Source organism: Dermochelys coriacea, chromosome 4 (assembly GCF_009764565.3).
Source record: "Dermochelys coriacea isolate rDerCor1 chromosome 4, rDerCor1.pri.v4, whole genome shotgun sequence".
Classification (NCBI taxonomy): domain Eukaryota; kingdom Metazoa; phylum Chordata; order Testudines; family Dermochelyidae; genus Dermochelys; species Dermochelys coriacea.
The window spans coordinates 72,188,821-72,213,437 of NC_050071.1; the positions used below are offsets into that span (position 1 = coordinate 72,188,821).

At 42.1% G+C, this 24,617-nt stretch overlaps 1 long non-coding RNA gene across 2 annotated transcripts in view; it reads left to right on the plus strand.

Moving 5' to 3' along the window:
• The window catches only part of LOC122459897, a 102,616-nt gene that overhangs the window by 42,065 nt on the left and 35,934 nt on the right, over positions 1-24,617 (plus strand). The window contains exon 3 of one of the 2 annotated variants that reach the window (XR_006280867.1): positions 3,535-4,327. This is a non-coding gene — a long non-coding RNA (uncharacterized LOC122459897). Of the gene's footprint in view, positions 1-3,534; positions 7,105-24,617 lie in introns of those variants that run through there. The other variant, XR_006280866.1, reaches the window with a different exon arrangement.

A 24,617-nucleotide genomic window follows, 5' to 3' on the forward strand; every position in this document is an offset into this window, starting at 1 on the left:
CCACTCTTTCAACAATATGATCAGAATCCCAGTATTTTAAATTGGCAAATGAGAAACTTTCCCTAACTTGTCATATACAACAGAAGAAATTCATGCACTCCTACACCCAAGCTGTGTTAGAAGGCAAACTACAAATACTGCAGGAAAAATATTTTCTTATGAACAAGAAATGTTATTTAGGCATGAAACATAAAATGCCTTTGGGAGTGAAAATCCCCCCCCCCTTTAGAGAGTGCGTTCCATAAAATAGTCTGAATTTAGTCAGGCCCATAACCCCATTTCCTAGGGTGGCAATTATCTGGACTCCTTGGTGTAACGTGTCTGCCCTGAGATTAAGGAAGGAATGAGGAACTGCAGTAAAAAACATAACCAACACAGAGAGGGACATTTAGCAATTTATTCAGAACTCATCATTGTACAAATTAGGATCCATCAAATTTTGCTACTGTCTTTAATTTAATGTGTCTAGCAGCTGCTCTGCCACTTCTTATAAGCATAATAATATCTTAACACTACACAGTGTGGCTTTGTTTATTTTCTCCAGCACAGAGAGAAGACAGGAAATTCAGCAGTTGTTGTTTTTTTGGGGAGGAAAAAAAGACAGCGTGCATTATGAACCTCTTCAGTTATTCCCCCGGCTTTCTCTAACTTCCTCCCTCATCTCTCCCCAAGTCCTCGTTATTCAAAAACTCATTTACCAGTAACTTATGAGAAAATAGTTTCCTCAGATAATGGAAGTAAAGTGAAGCCAGGGATAATTCAATAAACCATTATGTGGATCACAAACAAATAACAATTTTAACAAAATGACATATGGCCTGCTCTCATCCACAAACTCACTGCTACGGTTTACAAGGAGACTAGTGATTTAGCATGTATTCTGCAGGACTAATGAAACTTGTCATTTCAATGTTAGTGCTAGTTTCTGTTGCCATCACCAAAATTAAATGGAGGATCTTCAACTTCTTAAAAATTACAGACACAGAGGTATTGTATAGGGTGCTGGACAGGGACTCACGTATTCTTGAGTTCTATTACTATTTATTCCATTGAACGTCTGTGTGATCTGCTTTCATCTCACCTTCCATTCATTCTATTTTCTTTATATAAATGATTGATTCTCAGGTCATTTCTACTAACTTTTTAGTGTACTTGAACAAAAAAATAGGTTGGAGCAAGACCCTTGCAATTAAACTTCCTAGAATTAAAAATGAAAGTTTTTGGCATTTGAGCTCTTTACTAATCTTGTCTTCCTCCAGAACATCTGCTTTGACTCCAAAACAGAAGCTGCCTTGCATGTTTTTTAGGAAGTATTGTAGAGTATAAAATCAGCACAATATAAATTTGGAAACTGTATGCTGCCTTTATGAAATATAAACCAACTCCATCCATAAACACCATGGAGGATAGAATGGAGAGCAACTTCTTCCGGAAGAGTTGGCTTTGCAAGCACAGCTTAATAAACCTAGGCAGTCTCTTCCAGTGGCTACATTATCAAGCAGATGCACATCTAAAATAAATAGCAATTGCTAATGTAACTGTGCATGAAATTACATTTGCCATGCATTTTAGCACCTTCTATAGGTAGTATTCAAAGACTTGTAACAGGCTGGCAATAGTTGCTGAAATCACTCCATCCTGTTTAAAATGTGGTGGTCCCACTGGGAATGGATTTAGTGGATTCTGCACACTCTCTCTAATGCAAGTAGCTCACTATATCCTTTCGGAATAAAGGTGGTGAATGGCTGTCTGGAGTTGAGTATCTGCGGAGTAGGCTAAGCAGTCTGGCTGGAGGAACCCCAGGAGGGGGTAAGCCTGGAGAGAGGGCTTGAGCTGAGACTTGCTATCCTTTGATTGTCAGATTCCCTGAAGGAGTGAATATTTGACTCTACAAAGGGTGTGGACTCTGTTTTAGAGCAGGCTCTGAAAAGCTCTTCTCACCAGGTTTAGGGTCTATTAAGTGCATAAATGAGAACACCGAAATAAGTAAATGCTAGGTCTGAGGGCATGGACATCTAATTGTGTGATGATAATATACATTCGACATAATTAGGTCCCTAAACCATGGACCTATGCTAAGCAATGTGTGATGCATTTTCAAATGATATACTCTAAACATGCAACTGAGTATAAAGACAAATATTGTTGTATGACTTTCAGAAAAGAGCCTGATTCATTATGCTGCAAAAAAATGGATGCCTAATTGAACAGTACCTAATAATAAGACCAGTATTGGAAAAGGTCATAGAAAAGCTTTTGTGCTTGCAGTTGTATGTTGCTCATCCACATGCATGTCCCCTCCTAAATGCGTCTTCAGTTCCATTATGCGTGTGGATGAGCAACATAATGGTCCCTTCTGGTATCAAAACCTGTTACCATTAGGATCATTTGGTCTGGCCCCAGGCGTAAGTCATAAAACACTTCGTAGAGCTGAGACTTGAGTTTCAAGTTTTATCCCAGGGCCATAACCACAAGGCTACACTTGAATTCAAACAATGGCTTTTGTAACTAATCAGAAAAAAATGACTTAACAGGAAAGTATCTTCTTAGTGCTGCTTAGATCAAAATTTTAAGACTGAACAATTTCTCCCCTCTAAATCCTCTTTTCACACAAATTATAAATTATGGTTTGTCGGACCTATGTGTGTGGTCCTTGAAAATAGCTGAAGTTTTACCTGTGTACTGTGGCTTTTTAGGTAGCATGTAGTCAGCTAGATAATACTTAGTCCTGCCTTGAGTGCAGGGGACTGGACTAGATGACCTCTCGAGGTCCCTTCCAGTTCTATGATTCTTTGTACATGTCCTAGACAGTCTCATTGAACTTCTATGCATATTTTGCATATATAAGGATTGCAGGATGGGTTGAGGCTTATATGACCAAGGCAACGTCATTCATTTTTTTTCATTACAAACATAAGAACACAATGAAAACCTCTTCTTTAGACTTTATGGTCCAATGCAGTATAAATTTTAAGTATGTAAGTAACCCCATTCAGCTCAGTGAGTCTACTCATGCTTAAAGTTATACACATGCTTAATTGCTTTGTTGGATCAGGGACTTAATGGATAGATTTTTTTTTTCAGCCTTTTGTATATTGACATGGTTTATCTGATAATTCTGAATTCTCCAAAAAGTAATTTTAAGTATTTGTAAGATGTTTGGCCTGACTTCTTATTTACTACCTTACACACATTAATTTATTGCATATAAAATCCTATTCAGAGCAGACTGTAGTAGGCACTCTTAAGACAGCTACGAGTAGAAGGTTTCTGCCCTGAAGAGCTTACAATCCGAGCCACTGATTCTGTGATCCCTGGGATCAGACTGCTGTCTGTGAATGAGGAAGTCCTATTGATTTCAGCAGGGCTTTGTGCAGATTCAGCAGTCCTCCCATGCTGATTACAGTGTAAGATTGGGATCCAAATAGACAAATGAGGAAAAAATGGAATGAATATCAATGCTATTTAATGACAATGGTAAGCACACAGCTTAGTAATACTTGACTGATTTTTTGTGCACATCTTTTTTTTCAGTAACCTGAAGAGATGGCTGACCTGGGTTTATAGCCCTCCATGAAGAGCTACATTTGAAGGACTGAATGGCTCAGAGGCTAGGAGTGGGACACAGCTTTTTGCTTTGTCATCAGTGGTCTTGCACCATTCCCGGCAGACAGTTGCCCATATGTAATGATAGGTAAACTTTGAAAAGAGACGTTGCTGAAAATAAATGCTACTCTAAAAATAGGTATGAAGTTACACAGTAACACAGAGGGACAGATTTTTAAAGGTACTTAGGCATACAACTCCCATTGATTTCCATGGGAGATAGTTGCCTTGGTGTTTTGAAAATCCTATCTGCATCTGAAGGCCTAAATACCTTTTAAAAAAAAATCTGGCCCTGAGCCTATGTCGAACAAAACTTAGATATAGAGTCACTATATACCAATGAGCATCTTAGTAAGCAAACCTCTGTATCAAGCAACCACTTTAAGGTATCTGTAAAACTTCAGTGTGATTTTTTTTTTGATCAATTTTTAGTTAGAGAATCTCTCGTTTAGGCAACTGACAGCTGTTGGTCTCTTAAGTGGTCATTTAAGAACCGTTACACTGCATGCTTAAAGGACCAGAAATCTATTTTTGTGTTTTGGGTGGTAAAGGATTTCACAGAAATGTTTAGGCAGTTTGATTTTAGATCTTAGCATTAAGCAGTGGTAAAAAATTAAGAGTCTACATCTGTTGTGGACTCTGTCACAGATGCAAGACCTGAGACTACAAGGGATAGAAGTGTCTGAATGGGTCAAGCAATCTTCACTCACCAAGAGGTAAGGTGAGTTGATAAATAGTTTCTTGCTATTTGGTACAGTAGTATAAGCTTTCTTTACCCTGGACTTTCTAGCTATTTTTTCAATGTCCTGGAAGGATGAGAACAATAGTTTTTTTTGCAGAATATTTTAAAATTTGTACTGATTTTTACATTGTAAAATGTAAAAAATCAACATAGTAAAGTATGCAGAAATTTTAATTAAAAAAGCATTGCAGTATGAAACCCATCTGACCTAAAATAATTCTGCACTATTAGTGAGTTTACTTACTCATGCAGGTAGTTCCACTGAACTTGTGTGAGGAAATGATACTCGCTGTAAGGGTTGCAGAACTGGGACCTTAAGGAGGAAGCTAGTTCATTTGGTGGTGATAGTCATAAGAATTTTAGTGGTGATCGGGATGACACTAGTAAATAATTGGGCATTGTCTGGTTACTGTGTTAACATACACATTGTTGTATCCATCTCTGGGTCAGATTGAAGGAGACACTGACATTTGTTGTGGGAGTGAAGGAATATAAACTTTTAGATTTATAACCTGTATCTATGGCCTTGGATGTGCTGTCCTTCAAGGAAAGGACTCGAAATGTTTAGCAGGTGTGATGAAAAGTGTAACCTTGAAAAACTGGATTCAGGCTGGTATAACACAGCATGGTTACTTATACCTGATAAGGGATTATATGTGAGCCTTAATTGGTCTTTAGAAATGAGATGTTAAAGATGTAGTGTAAAGTTTGTTTTTTTATATTTCAATAAACTTCCTGGCCTGGTGCTCTCCAAAGTAATTAGATTTGCGAGAAGGCACCACTGTTATTGCTCATCTTCTATTTCCTATGTCTGAACAAATTGTACACTGGGTAAATAAGCCCAGTCATACAAAACAAAAGATACTGAGATCTGCTTTGCTCTCTACTATCTCTTCCACCCCGGGCAAGTCAGATGCTGATAATGCTCACAATGACTTTTTCCCATGATTTTTGTTTTCTACACCTCTGGGCAAATTGAAAACAAGTATGAAAACAACATACCAAGATTCAAACGTGGGCAGACCCCCTTGATCACAACCTTTCTTCGAATGCAACCTTCTCTGTCCCCCAGCCTTCTCACTCTTTTTAGAAAAGTGACATCATGAAAATATCTTGTTTCCTTTCACACACCACATTCTCACTAGAGTGAGCTGGAAAGGAGGACGTATTGGCTCTCTTGAGTCACTCTTGATAAAACAAAATCAACAGCCACAATGGAACAGCCCAGTGGTCACTGTAGCCCAATAGCTTAGTGACAATCGCTTATACTAAAGCTTCAGAGGAGGGCATATTGCCAACCCCAAGTAATTCACTTAAGTGTTCAATACTTACCCTGGTGGAGGTGCAGGCAGTGGTGGGTAGAATATTTTATTTTTTTCTGGTTCAGGATGATGCTCAATATATGCCCTAAACCACTAAAACATCAGGCTTAATAGTTTGTATAATTTAATTGTATCCTGTATAGTTAGATGGTATTGTTCTTGGTCTGAATCCTGATGTCCCTGATGATGTTTTTGTTTTCTATAAGAGTACAAACTGAGATGAAGACCTCAGGTTTTAGCCATTTATTCATATACCTATCTTATGCTTTCCTTGAATTTTATTAAATTATTTGCTTCACAATGTCCTACAGCAGTGAGTTCCACAAAGTAATTACACTGTATAAAAGTAGTTCCCTTTTGCATATACTGCTATTTAACTTTACCACATGGATTGATATCTAATCTCTCTTGCTCCAGAGCAAGCCCATTACATCTTCTTCTGCCTTCAAAGGCCATGCAGAATTGAACACAGTCCTCTTTATAACAGCCCTTAACATATTGGAACACTATTAACAGACCCCTTGAGTAGAACAGACTTACTGTAATTATGGCTGAGCAACTTAATTTTTTTCACTAAATAAAGTACATGCACATTCTTCAAGGGAATATTATTGCCAGTCATTTCAGTGTCAAAACATCACTTCGGAAAGATGTCACGAGTCCATAGAACTCAGCAGATTGTCATGATCTAAACTGTTTTCAAATATCCTGGATATATAACTTGAAGAGGCTTGCATCACTATATGCAGAAGAAGGCTTGCATGGATCAGGTACTGGAATATTCTTCACCCAAAGATGTTTCACATTTCTTCTGAACAAAATTAGAACTCCATATCTTTTTTGCAGACTTTTTCGTATGCAAAATGTAATTCCTTGTCTAGCTTTCTGTAGACAGGAACTTTAGATGACAAAAATATAGTAAAACAATTTAGAAGAAAGATTTGGTGTTAACCTGTAAAATTGTTTCAGATAATATTGTTTCATTAAAAGAAGACTTTATAGAAAAAACATTTTATTTGTATTTATTTATATATATTTATATACTTTATCTATATCAAATAATTTTTCTGTAAAGGGTGTGCGTGTGTGTGTTTATTTATTTATTTATATATATATATATGAATGACAGGGAGGGGGAGGCGCGCAAGCGAGCTGGAATACAGTTAGACAGAGAAATCAATGCAGTTTAACTAAGAGAACAGACCTCATTAGGAGAAGAGACGCGCACTCCCATGTCAGTGTCTTTTCAGGCCATGTCAGATGTAAAATGCTGCTTTTTTTTTTTTTTTTTTTTTTAAAAAAACAGAACTTATTTCTTTTTTTGTTTTGGATTTGTATTTTGAATCTCCCTCTCCCTGCCCTCTTGTGTTTTTGTAAGCCTCGTGGTAGTTTCTTTTTGACCTTGACAACACACCAGTTTATATTCTTTATGATTATATAACACTATGACTCAAAGGTTCATATCCCTTTTTATCACCATTAAGACCATCTCATGGATCATATAAGAAAAGATCCTGTCCTAATGCAATGTCTGTTCTGTTAGTCAGATTCTTCTACTGTTCCCACTGACATGGGAATATGAATGGAGGAGCAAGAAAATGAGACAGCAAGGCATAACCCTTACTCTTGATTTAGGAAGTTTCAATCTAGGAAAGGTGAGACGGTTGCATACTGACAATCAGTTCACTAGATTTATCATATTCTATTCAGCAGAGCGTACACATGTGCAAACACGTTTGCATTGAAACTTTGGAGCTTCTCTTAAGTGTTTAAGAAGCAAAGACAATTAGTGGAACAGAACTGTGGCAGCAGTAATTGTTTTACCTCTTTGATTACTCAGATTACTCCAGTCTTTCCCATTTGAATACTTATTTAAGATAACCTTATGGTATGTTTTAAAGAGAACTATGTTTATATGTAAATTAGGAAAGGAATGGGACCTAATAATCTAAATTAGATTCCAGTAAACTTCAAGTTTGATTAAGGAAACCACTCTGGAAATGTCCTATTAAAAACCATAGACGCTATAACTGTGAATAAAAATTTTACTTTGGGAAACGTAGCAGATGTATCTTGCTACTTAGTGTAGAGTACTAGATCATTATTTATCTGTTAATTGACAGCAATTGCTGAGAGTTATTCAGGATGAAATTACAAAAGTTCCTTCCTTGAAAAGCTTCAGTAGTTTAAAATAAGCTACATGTCTCCTGGCTAGTTTTGGAAATTTGTCTGTTTGACCTATGGCACTGGCATTATGACTGCATCAGATACTGTGCCCACAAAAAGAAATGCAGTTTGGGGCAAAGCTATTGGCCTAAACTTTTGTAATCTCAGAAAAATCCTTCTTGATATGATACTTCTGAGAAAAATGAAAAATCATGATGGTCATAATTGATATGGGAGATTTGTGGCTCTGTGTAAATGCCTGGCTGGGTTGGATGCCACCTACTATCCTTATCTGGGCCATCTTATTGGGTCTCAAGCACATCACTAATCATCATTTTACAACTAAAGATTGGTGCAAGTTTTGCTGTTCCTTCAGAGCTAAACTCAAGTGGCAGTACACCCACGAACTGTAGGACCACTAAGACTAAGGCTACGTCTACAGTACAAAATTTTGAAATTATTGTATTCGAATTTTCAGAAGCTATTTTATACGTTCGGTCTTCTGTGTCCCCACTAAAGTGCGTGAATTTGGCGGATTGCGTCCTCAGTACCAAAGCTAGCATCGAATGTCAGAGTGGTGCACTGTGGGTAGCACAGTCCCCGCCACCCATTGTAATTCTGGGTTAAGCTCCCAGTGCATGATGGGGTAAATTCTTGCTGATGTTTCTGGGTGTGTGTCGTCAGAAAGCTTTGGCAGACAATCGTTTCGCGCCTTTTTGGCGTGCATGCGCCATACTGCTTTCAGCAGACGGTGCACCGCTGCTCTTCTGATGCTATGAATCCGCCTCTCATTTTCCTATGTAATCTCTATCTACTCTTTTTCTCTTCCTCATCGAACGCTTCCACTGCCAACTCTGCTCGGCCATTGTGAACCGAGCAGCACAGCTTCCGCCGCCAACTATGCTCTCCCACTATTGCCACGCCTCCGAGCTTCTCCATGTTGTCTGTCCTGGGCTCCCACCTCCATGAAAGCCATAGAAGATAACCATTTTCAGCCTTTGTTCGGCTACCATGAACCGAACAGCACAGCTTCCACTGCCACTCGGCTCTCCTACATTTCACGCCCTTTTTCCAGGATTACCCGTGCAGATGCCATAGCCATGGAGCCCAATCAGCTCTCCGCTGCAGTTTTGACCCTTGTAAATACCTCACGCATTATCCAGTAGTATGTGCAGTACCTGCAAAACGAGGCAAGGAAGCGATGACAGCGTGATTACTATACTGATGAGGACATGGACACACATGGCATGGCATGTGGCAATTGGGAGATCATGGTGCTGTTGGGCCAGGTTCATGCTGTGGAATGCAGATTCTGGGTCTGGGAAACAAGCACAGACTGATGGAACCACATAGCGTTGCAGGTATGGGATGATTTCCAGTGGCTGAGAAACTTTCATATGCGTAGGGCCACTTTCATGGAACTTTGACTTGCTGTCCCCTGCCATGAAGCGCAAAGACGCCAAGATGAGAGCAGCCCTCACAGTTGAGAAGCGAGTGGCCATAGCCCTGTGGAAGCTTGCAATGCCCGACAGCTGCCAGTCAGTCGGGAATCAGTTTGGAGTGGGCAAATCTACTGTGGGGGCTGCTGTGCTGCAAGTAGCCAACACAATCATTGACCAGCTGCTATCAAGGGTAGTGACTCTGGGAAATGTGCAGACCATTGTGGATGGCTTTAATGCACTGGGGTTCCCTAACTGTGGTAGGATGATAGACGGAATGCATATCCCTATGTTGACCCCAGAACGCTGGGGCAGCAAGTACATAAACCGCAAGGGGTACTTTTCCATGGTGCTGCAAACACTGGTGGATCACAAAGGACGTTTCACCGACATGAACATGGGAAGGCTGGGAAAGGTGCATGATGCTCACATCTTCAGGAATTCTGGTCTGTTTGAACAGCTGCAGGAAGGAACTTACTTCCCAGACCAGAAAAATACTGTTGGGGATGTTGAAATGCCTCTAGTTATCCTTGGGGACCCAGCCTACCCCTTAATGCCATGGCTCATGAAGCCATACACAGGCACCCTGGCAGTAGTAAGGAGCAGTTCAACTATAGGCTGAGCAAGTGCAGAATGGTGGTAGAACGTGCGTTTGGATGTTTGAAAGTGTGCTGGCACAGTTTACTGACTCAGATCTCAGCACAACCAATATTCCAATTGTAATTGCTGCCCGTTGTGTGCTCCACAATATCTGTGAGAGTAAGGGGGAGATGTTTATGGCGGGGTGGGAGGTTGAGGCAACTCACCTGGCGGCCAGTTTTGCCCAGCACGGCGATTAGAAGAGCGCAGCAGGGCGCGCTGCACATCAGAGAAGCGTTGAAAGACAGTTTCATGACTGGCCAGGGTACGGTGTGAGAGTTGTGTGTTTCTCTTTAAAGTTACCCACCCCCTATATAATATAATATAATATAATATATATATATTTATGTATTTATATTCATATATATATGAAAGGAAATAAAGTCACAATTGTTTAAAAACCATTCTTTATTATTTGTTGCACAAAACATTGAGAGAAATCAGAAGCTAGACGGGGAGGGAGGGTATTGGGTTAGGCGGGTGGAGGAGGAGGGAAGGACAAGTCCAGAAACCAAATCAAAATGTAGGATATGCCAGCTTTCTGCTGCTTGTGCAATCATAGAATATCGGGGTTGGAAGGGACCTCAGGAGGTCATCTAGTCCTAGTCCAACCCCCTGCTCAAAGCAGGACCAATCCCCAATTTTTGCCCCGATCCCTAAATGGCCCCTTCAAGGATTGAGCTCACAACCATGGGTTTAGCAGGCCAATGCTCAAACTCCTGAGCTATCCCTCCTCCTCTGGGGTTGACTATGTGGGTCCCCATAGCCGCCTCCTTCCTCCCCCCCCCCCATGTTCTTGGACATCTGGGTGAGGAGGCTATGGAAATTGCAGAGGAGGGAGGGCGGTTATTCAGGGGCTGCAGCAGCAGTCTGTGGTCTTGCTGCCTTTCCTGCATTAAATTCACCATACAGTGGAGCATGTCAGTTTATTCCCCCATGAGCTTGACCATAGTATCTTGCCTGCTCTCATCGCGGATGTCTCTCCTCTCTTCATATTCATGTAATGCTTTACGTGACTCCGCAATTGTTTGCCTCCACGCATTCAACTGGGCCCTATCAGTGTGGGAGGACTGAATGAGCTCGGCAAATATGTCGTCCTGAGTTTGTTTTTTCCGCTTTCTAATCTGGACCAGCCTCTGGGACGGAGTAGATAGGGGCCGCGTTGAAACATTTGCACCTGCTGCAGGAGGCGAAAAAGGGAGGGTAGTATTTTAAGATACATTTTAGAGAACAAAGGGGACACTGTTCCTCAGTGAAACAGGCAATTCATAGTACACAGCATGTGTTCCTTCTGTACAAGGTCTCATTTTGCCTCTTATACTGAAGTGCCTGCCACTTTGGTGTGAGCAAGCCATCACATGTGGCCAGGCAACAGAATTCAGCTTGTAGGCAGCCTGCGGGCTCTCTGGGATGATCGCTTCACACAACCCCCCCCCACACACACTGTGTGGCTCCGATGAAGCTCTGAGCAGGGATGAGCCCTTTAAACTAAACGTGAATAGCCCAGCGCGGCTGGGTTTCCCCCCACCCCCTACTGCGTGGCTCTGATCAAGCTCTCACTCACCAGAAGTGCTTTCTCCAGTGTCGTGGTCTGGGAGCATGCTTTGGGAGTAGGGAGAGGCTATTGGCTCCAGTGTTAAGAATAGTTCCTTGCTGGGGGGAAAACAGATTCCCCACTTGCCACCTGTGCACTGTCGTCGTCTTCCTCCTCCTCCTCCTCCAAAAACTCATCCTCCTTGCTCTGTGCTACTCCCTCCTTGCAGGTGTCCATGGACAGTGGTGGGGTAGTGGTGTCATCACCCCCCATGATTGCATGCAGCTCACAGCAGAAGCGGCATGTTACCCGGAGTGCCCGTTCGCCTCCCTGGCTTTTTGGTATGCTTGCATGACCTTGATTTTTTGTACAACACTGTTCTGTGTCCCTGGAGTAGCCTCTTTCCGTCATGGCCCTGGAGACTTTAGCGTATGTATTTTCATTTCTTTTCTTGGAATGTAGTTCTGCCATAACAGATTCATCTTCCCAACATGCAATGAGATCCAGTACCTCCCGTTCGGACCATGCTGGAGCTCGTCTGCGAATCCGGGACTGCGTGGTCTCTTGAGATGGTGGACTCTGCATGGTCACCTGTGATTAGTGGACTATGCTGATGGTCACCTGTGCAGATGGTGACCAAACAGGAAATTCAAACGTTCCTGGGGCTTTTACTGCCTACCTGGCTAGTGCTCACATACCTTTCCTGCAGCTCCACCAGACACCGGAGCATATCGTTTGATCCCCCAGTAGCCTCAGCATTGCATCCTGCCTCCTTTCATCTTGCTCCTGCCATCTCTCATCTCACTCTTCCCTCCTGTCCTCACATTCATTTTCTGCTTTCCTGGACTCTGACATTGTTTGCTTCCACACATTCTGCTGAGCTCTTTCAGTGCGGGAGGATTGCATGAGCTCAGAGAACATTTCATCACGAGTGCGGTTTTTTTTGCCTTATTTGCGCTGGCCTCTGAGACAGAGATGATAAGGGGAGCATTGAAACATTTGCAGCTGTGAGAGGGGAAAAAAAGGGGGAGTAGTATTTAAAAAGACCCATTTTTAGAGAACAATGGGTATACTCTTTCACGGTGAACCAAGTTGTTAACATTACATAAAACGTGCTTTCGGGACAAGGTCGCATTTTGCCTCTTACATTGAGGGCCTTCTGGTTTGGTGTGAGAGATCACACACACAGGGCCAGGTAACAGAGTTCAGCTTGCAGGCAGCCATAGTAAGCCACAGTCTTTTGGCTTCTTCAACCTTCAAAACATGTGGGAATGGTTTCAAACAGCAGCGCCCTGCTTTCCAATACCAAGAACCCGTTGGGTTGGCGATTTAAAAGGAGGGGCTGTGGTTTTTGGGTTAACGTGCAGCACAAACCCAACTAACCCCCCTCCCCAATTCTCTGGGATGATCACTCTCCTGAGGATAACACAGAGAGATAAAGAATGGATATTGCTTGAATGCCAGCAACACTGGGACCATATGCTGCCATGCTTTGTTATGCAATGATTCCAGACTATGTGCTACTGGCCTGGCGTGGTAAACTGTCCTACCATGGAGGACTCAATAAGGCTGCCCTCCCCAGAAACCTTTTGCAAAGGCTTTGGAAGTACCTCCAGGAGAGCTTCATGGAGATGTCCCTGGAGGATTCCCGCTCCATCCCCAGACACGTTAACAGACTTTTCCAGTAGCTGTACTGGCTGCGAATGCATCCCAAGTCTTCAGGGCAAATTAATGATTAAACACACTTGCTTTTAAACCAGGTATTATATTTACAAAGGTACACTCACCAGAGGTGCCTTCTCCGGCTTCATGGTCCGGGATCCCGCCTTGGGAGGTTATTGGCTTCAGGGTGATAAATAGTTCCTGGCTGTTGGGGAGAACGGTTTCTCCACTTGCCTGCTGTGCGCTATCCTCCTCCTCCTAGGCTCCAAAATTCTCATCCCTGTTGCAAGATACTCCCCTCTTGCAGGTGTCTACAGACAGGGTTGGGGTAGTGGTAGGGGCCCCTCTAGAATTGCATGCAGCTCATCACAGAAGCGGCATGTCTGGGGCTCTGACCCGGAGTGGCCATTTGCCTCTTTGGTTTTTTGGTAGGCTTGCGTGAGCTCCTAAATTTTCATGCGGCACTGCTGTGGGTCCCTGTTGTAGCCTCTGTCCATCATGCCCTTGGAGATTTTTACAAATATTTTCGCATTTTATCTTTTGGAACGGAGTTCTGATAGCATGGATCAGGTCTAGTACCTCCCGTTCGGTCCATGCTGGAGCTCTTTTGCGATTCTGGGACTGCATGGTCACCTGTGCTGATGAGCTCGCCACACTGGCCAAACAGGAAACGAAATGCAAAAGTTCCTGGGGCTTTTCCTGTGTACCTGGCTAGTGCATCTGAGTTGAAAGTGCTATCCAGAGCGGTCACAATGGAGCACTCTGGGATAGCTCCTAGAAGCCAATACAGTCAAATTGCGTCCACGCTACCCCAAACTTGACCTGGTGATGTTGATTTCAGCGCTAATCCCCTCGCTGGGAAGGAGTACAGAAATCAATATTAAGAGCTCTTTAAGTTGACAAAAATGGCTTTGTCGTGTGAACAGGTGTAGGATTAAATTTATCGAACGCTGCTAAATTCGACCTAAACTCATAGTGTATACCAGGGCTTAGTGATTTATTGTGAGTCAGAGGACCTAAAGATTGAAAAGACCAATTAGTTCAGCTAGTCCATCTTCCTGCCAATATAGAATTGTTCCCCATTGTACATTTACGAAGGTTTTATCCTCCTTAGTTTGAAATGTGCCGAGTGAGGCTGTTTTCAGGATAAAATTATTCCACAGGCCAGTAGATCTCAGTCAGGAAGCTTCTCGGCCTACATTTTGCCATTCTGGATTTCATTTAATTACTTCTAATTGTACCCTTGTGTGCCACACTAAATAAACCCTCTCTCCTTAGTGTTTACACCTATCAAATATTCATAGATTCTCATCCCCTCCCCACTCCGTAGCTGTCATTTAGCCAAGATCCACTTACTGATCTCTTTTAATCTCTCTCCTCAAAAATCAGTCTCTCCAGCTCTTCTGAACTTCCAAAAGTTTCACAGCATGTTTGTGGTAATGAAGGGCCCAGAAAGAACACAATGTTCCAAGAGCCTTGGAGGGAGGGATTGTTCCCTCCCTGTAGTGTGAATAACTTCATGTATCTTGGTGTGCTTCTCAATACTAGACTAGCTGTCAGTGTTACTCTATCACTGCATTCCAGGTTTCTTTCTGTCAACGTTTTGTCACTGGTTTCTTCTTTCATTATAGCTTCAAATGAACCTTTTTATATGTCAGATGGGGAAAATCCTTTCATCACACAGAGCTTTCTGATTCTATCTGCTACAAGGTATGAAGAGGCATGGCTGCACAGAGATTGTTGGAGGAAAATCTGAATAGATGCTGGTCTCCTCAGAAATGGGCAGATGTCCACAGAAGCTAATGCTACTCAGCTGGGTTAATATTCACTCCAACCCCACCAACTTCAAACAAGCAGATATACAGAGGAACCAATAGCAGTAGAAGGCAGCCCTAAGGCAGTCATGCTGATAGGCTAAGGGAGGCCAGGCATCACTCTTACAGAGGGTGGCCCAAAATGGTGTTGAAGGACCTGAGGCGCTTAAATGCTGCACTTCTTGCCTTCTCTTTGGACTCCAAATTCTTTTCTGAGTTGCCATTTGTCAAGCACTCCAGTTTCTTGAGACCTCTGTCCTTTAATGTATTGGCTTTGTGTGAGTGAATGATGCTGCTCTCTAGTTGCTAGGTCAAAAAGAGGATGTTAGATGCTATTGTTTTCAGCGAAGAGTTTTCCTTTAAGTATGTTGAGGTCTATGGATGAAAAGTGTGATATTACATCTAGGTACTTATTAATTAAGTAATCCAGACTTGGTAATTTTGGACCTGAAAGACCAGGCATCCAGTTCCATCTCCCCAGGGGTACATGTGTGCTTTGTGTCTGTTTGCAGTATATGTACAATTCACACTTCTCCCTCCTAAAATTCTACCACTGGAAAGTACTAAATGATGTGTAGGGTAATTCTGCCATTGATGTGTCCGTTCTCATCAATAGATGTTCCGTGTACATGGCCCTTATAATTAACATAGGGTTCTTTTTAACCATAATTTCTTATAGATGTGCTAGCTACTTTATTGTACACTGTAATTTTGCATCCTAGCTATGCTCAGCCCTGTTCTTTCAGTATATGAATAAGACTGTAATACAACATGACTTTGTGCTTATACAGCGCCTCTCTATAGCAGGACCTTCTCTAGAAGGCAGATATAAATCTTAGTAGTAGTTATTCTTGGTTAAGTAACATTTCAGTAAAAGTTTAAAAAAAAAAAAAGCTTTTAAAATGCATTGTTTCCCCACTATAGGTTTGCAGCTGGTCACTTGTGCACTTAACCTTGATATTCTAACTGATTTGAAGGACTCCAGGCCAGATTTATAGAGGCTTTACCAGTGTGGAAAAAAGTCAGTTAAAATATTTTCTGTCCCTTTCCACAGACAGTTTTTCAACTGGCTGTATTAATTGCAAAGTGAGACTGGGCCATTGGCATTCATACTTTAATTGATGAAAAATTCCTTTCCACCATTTTGAAGTTTGACAGTTGTCCCTTGGCAGCACTTTGTGAATTTCACAAATTCCTGTGGTTTGTAAACTTTCACCCTTGTGGGGAATATTTCCCTCCCCAAGTTATCTACCTTTTAAAGTGTGGGATTTTTTTTTAGGGGACAAAGTGGGTAAAATATTCTTGAGGAAGTAGTGAATGTTTGGGAATGCTACTGCCTGGCTCCTGACCTGATCCTGAGGAATGCCAGCTCTGCACACATTCCACAGCTCATGAAAAGAAGGGAACAAAGGGTGCTTGATGAAGGAGAAAGGTGTGGGTTCCAGCAAAATCTACGTTTTGTTCATTCAGATCCTGCCCTCCCGATACCTTGTTCCGGTCTGAGCTTTAAGTTATGTGGATCCTAGCAAAGATGGGATGCTATTGGGAAAGACAGTTTCTCTGAGAATTCTGCTGCATCATTAGTAACCCAGTGTTTTCTGAGCGATCTGACCATGTACAACTGGTAAGTGCAGAAAAGAGACCTGTAGCTAAAGTGTTTGATGTACTGTGTTTTGGTAATAACTGGAGAGGACTCCATGTTTCTAAAATTAAACTGGCTCTTTATTAAAAACTATTTATAGAGACTCTGCAAGGGCAGCTAGTGTTCCAGTCATGTGCAGACAGACTGACTCCAGGTGCCTTCCTCAGACTCTTCCTTCCTGCAACCTGTGCTCCTCCCTCCAAGTTTCATGTAGGCTGCTACTGAAGTGATAGGTGAAGTTTGCAACTCTGCCTCTAGTAGTCTGAGTGGAATGGCCTGGGACTGGCATATCTGAACAATTCTCTCTTCCTGTGTCATACTGTGGTCAGCAGGGGCTCCCAAACGGAATGCCTCTCATTATTATTACTATTATTATTTTTAAAGGGCAGCTGGTTTCCGAGAGAGCTGTAAGATTCTGGAACTTGCTCCCCTTCTTGATCCAAAATACCCTGAATTTGATGGCTATCTAGACACATTACCAATTACATCAGTTTGAAAGGGTTTTTGGAGTGTTCTTCCCACAATGACAAAGGGGTAGGAAGGAGGCTTTGCAGGTGTCTGGCTGGCTGAGTTCCTGCTGACAGGGTCACTGTTTTTTGTTTGTATGTATTCTGTGTAACAGAAATTTAAATAAAAACATCAAATACTCTTGCTGGAAGGTTGCAATGCAATATTAGTATATTTCTTTGAGTTTGTGTATTGTTCTGAATTCTATCAGACAAAGTGGGCTACTCCCTAAAACAGAGGCACAACTCACCCTCCTTACTCTAGGCTTCTTGCTACAAACTGACTCTGATTGCATGCTTCCCTACAGTGCCCATTGCCTGCAAAAACCCTCCATAGAATTAAAGTGATCAGTTTTTAAGTTTTCAAAACGCCACAATTAAAGTCATGTTGCTGGAATATTATTGTATAAATGGCGAGTCAGGGCATGTAGTACCTTCAGAGGCTCTTCTGTGTCTTTAAATCTAAACTTTGAGTAACTTCTTGATTTTTTTTTTTAATAATCAAACTGTAAAAAGCCCCAAAAGCCTATTACACAGCATCATACTGATGCACACATGGGTAAGAGAGCAGGGTTAGAATCTGTAGATCCACCTCAGACCTCTGCCATTTGATGTACACCTATCAGTTAGTAGGTTTATAATCCTCTCTGTGAACCAGCACTCACGACCTATGTGGGAGATGCACACTGCTAGTGTATGTGACATGTCTGTTGACAGGAGAGGAAGGGTGAGACTCCAGAATCTTGATCCAATCCAAGCTTGGAGGAGAGTGTTCTCTAGTGGGAAAAGACTCTTCAGCCCATTTTCCTTCCAAATTTGACCCTTTCTGCCCTGTTCCTGCCCCTCCCAGTCCTTCCTTCACTCCTCACAGCTAGTCCCCCCCGCACCCTGCTGCTCATTGATTGTTCAATCTGTGTCGTGCCCCCCTAGCCTCATCCCTATGTTTGGGACTGGGAACCATTGGGGTAGTTTCTCTCTGGGCTCCTCATCCAATCATCTTCCCCCCCACCCTTCCCCTAGCTCTGCAACTCCGTCTCTTTGCCCAGCCAGTTTCAGTTCTCCCCCTGCAGCTTGGCTCCTCAACAGATTGGTTTCCCCTCACTTCCTCCCTCTGCCCAACTGGTCCCCAGTCTCCTTTTGAGATCTGACTAGATGTGATCTAACGAATCCTCCATGTCCCTCTGGCTCTCACTCTCTCCTCCCCCATCTCCATCTGGCTCCCAGTCTTCTTGTTCAGTCATTCTTTGTCACCCACCATGGCTCCCAATTTGCCTCTTTCCCCTCCCCCTACCAGTCCCAGTCATGTCATCCCCCCGGCCACCCTGGGTTCCTTGTTCCAATATACTATGCTTGCTCCTCAGCAGGTCTAGTTCTTGTCCCCTCTGCATTCAAATCAGGTGGCTTTCTGTTGCATGTTAAGCCAATGGAGGAGAGCATTCAGACACAGGAAATACAGCCCGTCTGTTCAGTTCTGGTTCCTGGCCCAGCCCACAGCAGCCTAAAGCTGCAATCACAGGGTGAATCCTTTTTAACCCGAGACTGGAGCATGGTCAGTCTGTACGGAATTTTTGGAGGTCTGTACAAGGTGTTTGATTTTGCCAAATGTGGGTTGATTTTTATGGGGATGGTAAAAGGCATATCCCTGACACAAAGGCTATCCCTGGCCAAATAGCAAGTCCTTGTTCCAAGTCGTGGGTGAGGTGCTAAACATTTCAAAGAGAAGGTAACCAGAATATTTACTGTGGGCATAAGATGTTTTCTCTAGCCTTATTCTCAGAAATAGCAGAACCCTTTTGGCTGACATCTCTCTTCCCCCCCCCCCCCTTAATTCAGCCAGAGGTAGACACAGGATGGAAAACTTCACTTGATACCCTTAAAGTTTAGCAAAGTTCTAAGCAACTGAAAGCAGATTCTTAAAATGGAAAATGTTGGACAACTTTAATAGACTAATAGTGCTGCCTATAATAATACATATAGTTATAGTCTGCATAAATCCTACTTGTATATGTCAACAGTTCAGAATGTAGGTGTAATTTTTATGCCTGGATATTGGTTTCCACTATTCAAGGTCCTTCATTTTCGGTTTTTACTTTATTTAATTTTTCCTGGGAGTTTCAGTGTTCGTTACTACTACAACAAAAGCATATGAAAATCAGTGGAAAAAACTATTCATTTTTCTGGATAAATGTTGGGGTTTAGTTTGTTGGATGGGAAAAAATATTCCGTAGATTTATGCTTTGAATGGAATTCAATGTGATTTGCTGCAGAACTAAAACAGAACTCCAAACATAATGTCACCTCTGAGTTTAAGAAAACAATACATTTCTAATCCCCAAATAAAACTTTTCATTTGAATAAACAGTTTACTCTTGTAGACTTAGAACTATTAGCCTATTAATATTTACATTAATAATTGGGCAACACCTTTTGCAGCACATACACTCAACTTCATCATTTTCTCCTGTTTTCTTGTTTTTAAACTTCCAGCTACTTCCTTGTGTTCTGAAACATATGCTGATTTTTGTTTTCTTTCCATTTTAGTACATCAGATATTTAAACCATTATCTGCTAACAGCTTGAAATGTATATGTGGTGGGTGTGAGATTCATCAGTACCTCCAGAGGTGCACTCATGCACTTCAGAGCTTGCACGGGTGCCAGTTTGTGTGCATCTCATAGCCTTACTTTCAACAGGCAGCTTTACATATACACAGAGACTAATGCATTATTGTAATGTATTTTCATAATAAAATTATGTTTATATATTAGATACAAAAATGGGGGGGAAATTAGAAAAAACAAAATACTCTTTGTAAAACCTGGGATTTTTTTGGTAAAAATAGTTCAAAACGAAAATGAAGGGGTTTACTGATATTTTATAACTTTGGCTGTTTACTGCGGTACTACCTGGTCCTTGATGAGCAAAGGGTTCTCTGTGTGTGTGTGTGTGTGTGTGTGTGTGTATATAAATCTCTCCTCTGTTTTTTCCACCAAATGCATCCGATGAAGTGAGCTGTAGCTCACGAAAGCTTATGCTCTAATAAATTTGTTAGTCTCTAAGGTGCCACAAGTACTCCTTTTCTTTTTGCGAATACAGACTAACATGGCTGCTACTCTGAAACCTGTTCAGCTGAGCTTGTTCCTTTCCTTGCACAGGTACTCGGGAAAAGGCTGATAAGAGGGGCTGCTGGGGAGATAAAGTGGAAAGGATGAATTCAGGAATTTCAGGCTCTACACCCAATGTCCTAGAACTGGGTCAAACCTGAAGTTTTTCTATTTTACTTACTTTATCTTGTTTATAAACATAACCCTTGAAGGCAATATCTTGCTGATTTGAAAATATTTTTTGTGCTTAATCATTCTACTGGCTGTGAAAGTCACTACTTTGAAAGTAAATAGTACTTTCTGTAAATAGTTAAGTGTTGTCTAAAATTGTCCCAATTGTCTGTTATATTGGTGGTTCTGTAGGAAAATGTTGACTCTTCAGTGGCATGTGGTGAAGATAAGTAAGAATTTATTTGGGTGTCTAAATAGAGAAGAAAACACAGTGGCCTGCTCATTCTTCCCAATTTAGGCTCTGCATAAAAAGAAATTTGCTGTACATTGTGAAGCCTGCTGATGTCACGTGAAAGAGAAAAAAAGGCCCAGATGGTATGATACTAAATAGAGCTGAGCACAAAATGTGCATGTAAAAAGAGATTAGTCTATTTTGACATCTTTTGGCCGGTCTTTTGTGAGTGAAGAGAAAAAATAACTCTTCACTTGTGAACTCTTTTTTTGACTAAGAAATTATGTCACAGCCCATAGGAAACCTGCAGGGCAAAGGGCAAAATCTCTCAACTTCTCAAGATTATTGAGAAGCTTGGTAGGGAGGTGGTGTCTGGCTGACCTCCTAGCAATGGAGAAAGGCCTGTGGACAATAGATGTGCTAATTTTTTTAGATTTGGCAGAAGCCTTTGTGACTGTTGACCATAAGGTGGTGTTCACTGGCTGGTGGGATTGGGACATCATTCATTGTTCTCTCACTATTTTATTCCTTCTTCATCTTCATCTTTTCCCATTTTCTATATATTCTTCCCTGTTATCTAGTCTTCTTCCTCTTCATTTCTTCTGATCTACTTCTCCCTTTCTAGACCTCTCTTCTTTCCCTTGACCCTGTCTCTTATCCCTCTATTCTCTTCTTTCCCCTCTTCAGAGGGGCTTACACAATAACTGTAGGTTGAAGCCTACGGCATCAGCCATGTGAGACACTATCATGTAGATTTGAGCATGTCTGATAGTGACATTATAACCAGTAGCGGGAAGTGTTTGGAAAGTCAGACAACCTAACCAAATTTGGTATAATGTTGTAGAAATATTTGTTGGTCGGGTTGCTACTTGTATTTTGTTATAATAAAAGTTGATATCTGTCTGTAAAGAGAAATCACAAAGGTAACCCTAGCCCTGAAAGACCTACTGTCTGGAGCCTTAACCCTATCAAGAGAAGTCCTATCTTTGGGAACTCTAAACCTAGGGTTAAAGAAGGCAGGACTTCCCAGCCTAACACTAACTCAGAGAGCTCTACCTTCTGGAACCCTAACCCAAGCCTAGGAAGCCTTTTGGAACTCTAACAATATCTGAGAAGTCCTACCATTTGGAAACCTAACCCTAGTTCAAGAGTCCTATCCCTGGGAAGACCTTCGCTTTGGAACCCTAAGCTTAGCTGCGAGAGCCCTCCCATTTGCAACACCAACCCTAGTTCTGAGAGACCTCCAGTTTGGAACTTTAAGTGGGTATGACCTTCCCTTTAGAACTTCCCTAAACTTAGCTGCAAGAGCTCTACAGTTTGGAAACCTAACCCTAGCTCAGAGACTTTTCACTGGAAGCCTATCCCTGAGATATGTTCTCTTTGGATCCCTAACTCTAGCTCTGAGAGCCCTTCCCTTTGGAAACCTAACCTGAGCACTGGGATTGCTCCCATTTGGAATCCTAACTCAGCTCTAAGAGCCCACCCTTTTGAACTCTAATCCTAGCTCCTAGAGCCATACTCTTGGAAACTCTATCCCTTGCTCAGATACACCCCTTTGGAGCCCTCACATGAGGGAACAAGAGACTTCCCCTTTGGAACCCAAACCCTAACCCAGGGAGTGATCCCCTCCCTCTGCAAACCCAACTTGAACCTGTGAAGACCTTACCTTTGGAACTCTAACCCTAGATCGAAAACCCTAATTTTGCAACCCTAATCTAATGAGACCTTCCCCTTTGGAAAATGAACCCAAACCTGGGAGAGATGTCCATTGTGCAACTCTAACCCATAAAATCCATTTTTATCAAACCAAAATTCTCTGCATAGGGTCAGGTTTTGACCTCACTTGCACCACTGACTACCACTCTTTATACTGATGTACATGAGATTAGAGTCTGACTTGCTGCCTTCTGTAAGAAACAAAAAAGAGGAAAAAAATCGCATCCACATCCTTGTCCTGGTTAGTCATACAGCTCTCATTTTGTAGGCATTCACACACACACTATTTCTGTGCATGAGTATCTTAGTCCTTCCGGCATGAGTTTATCAACTGTTTCATGTTTAGAAAAACCCATGCATAACAAACCCTACAAATGATGTAGTTTTTAATTTGGATAGGACAGTCAGTCCTCAATCCAATGCTATATTACTCTATCCTCTTAAAATCTTTAATGTAGTGATGATCAAACTTTCGTATTTGTGACCCCTTTCACACAGCAAGTCTCTGGCTGCAAGCCCCCTTATAAATTAAAAACATGCTGCTAAAGGATGAACTACGAAATGAAGGAAATTTTTAATATTCTATAGTAGGGGGAAAATAGGTTTTATATTTTGATCTTTAAGCTGAGCTGTTTCTTTTGACAACAAAAAAAGTAGTTTTATTAAAGGAAGGTTAATTTTCCCCCCCCAAAAAATTCAGAATCTGTCTTGTCAGAAACAAAATAACATTAAAATATTTTTAATATTATAATTAATATATTAAAATGGTGAAAACTTACTAATTGGAGCCACTCAGATCCACAAAATAAGGGTAATGGTAATCTATCTTGCTCTTATCACCATATAGCACCAGAGATGTTCACAATCCTTAATGGATTTTACCTTTATAAGAGCCCTGTCATGTTGGGAAGTATTATCCCCATTTTACAGATGGGAAAACTAAGGCAAAGGGTTAATTAAGTGAATTATCCAAGATTTTACTGGAAGTTGGTGGACCTAGAACTAAGCCTGTTTCTATCCCAAAACAGTGCTTTATCCACTAGGCCATGCTTCCAGCCTGGCTAATGGGAAGGAACACAATGTACACAGAAACCAGTAGTAAAAGCAGTTTTCTTTAAACACTAGTTTTAGTTACGGTAGATTTCAAGTTGCGTTTTTGGTAAACAATTGTGTTTTTAATTTAGCTTGTGTGTCTGCTTGGTAGCAGAGGCAGGCCCCACAGAGCCCCCTGAACTTTAGGACAGTACAGTGAGAGAGTTGCAGTCTGTCTGTCTCTATATTATGAGCTAAACTAAACCCCTGCCCAAGCATCTTCTAAGCATTGGGAGGATGGAAAATTTCGATCTGGATTCAATTTACAGCTTGGGCCCATTACTCGATTATTGGCAGATGGGATTTGGGAGTTGTAGGTGATGAAGATAAATAATCTTCATCCAGCCTGTCCTTGACAACTGATGCTGCTCTGATTTTCTGCTTCACTTCCCTGCATTTTTCACGCCAGTCCTCCTCCTTCCCTATTTCCTTGGCTTGCCTTGGTCTCTTGAAGAAGTAATGAATCACTGAAAATCCTTAGTCCAATACCGAGGTCTGGCTTAGTTGTGTGTGGTGCAGCACTCAGAGGATGGAGGGGGAAGATGGCTCTGAGACTTTTCAGCTTTCCTGATCTGGAGCTAGCTGGGAGCTAAAGGGGCCCTGGTGTAATTTACAACAGCCTAAGAGCTGCTCTTAATTATACCAGTTAGTGCAGTGGTTCTCAAACTGTGGGTCAGGACTCCAAAGTGGGTCGCAACCTGTTTTAATGGGGTCATCAGGGCTGGTGTTAGACTTGCTGGGGCCCAGGGCTGAAGCCTGAGCCCAAGGACTTGAACCCTGAGTGGTGGGGGGAGGGATAGCTCTGTGGTTTGAGCATTGGTCTGCTAAACCCGGGGTTGTGAGTTCAATCCTTGAGGGGGCCATTTGGGGATTGGTCCTGCTTTGAGCAGGGGGTTGGACTATATGATCTCCTGAGGTCCCTTCCAACCCTGATATTCTGTGATTCTGTGGGGCTCAGGCTTTGGCTTCAGCCCAGGGTGGTGAGGCTCAGTTTACAGCCCTCCCCCATTGGGGGCTAAAGCACATGGGCTTTGGCTCCCCACCCAGGGCAGTGGGACTGGGGTGGGCTCAGGCTTCGGTCCTCCCTTCTGGTGTTGTGTAGTAATTTTTGTTGTCAGAAGGGGGTTGCAGTGCAATGAAGTTTCAGAACAGCTGAGCTAGTGTGTTCTACCATTTGGGAATTACAGGAGCTCATCACACTCTGGCTCTCCCACCCCAAAATTCCTGAGG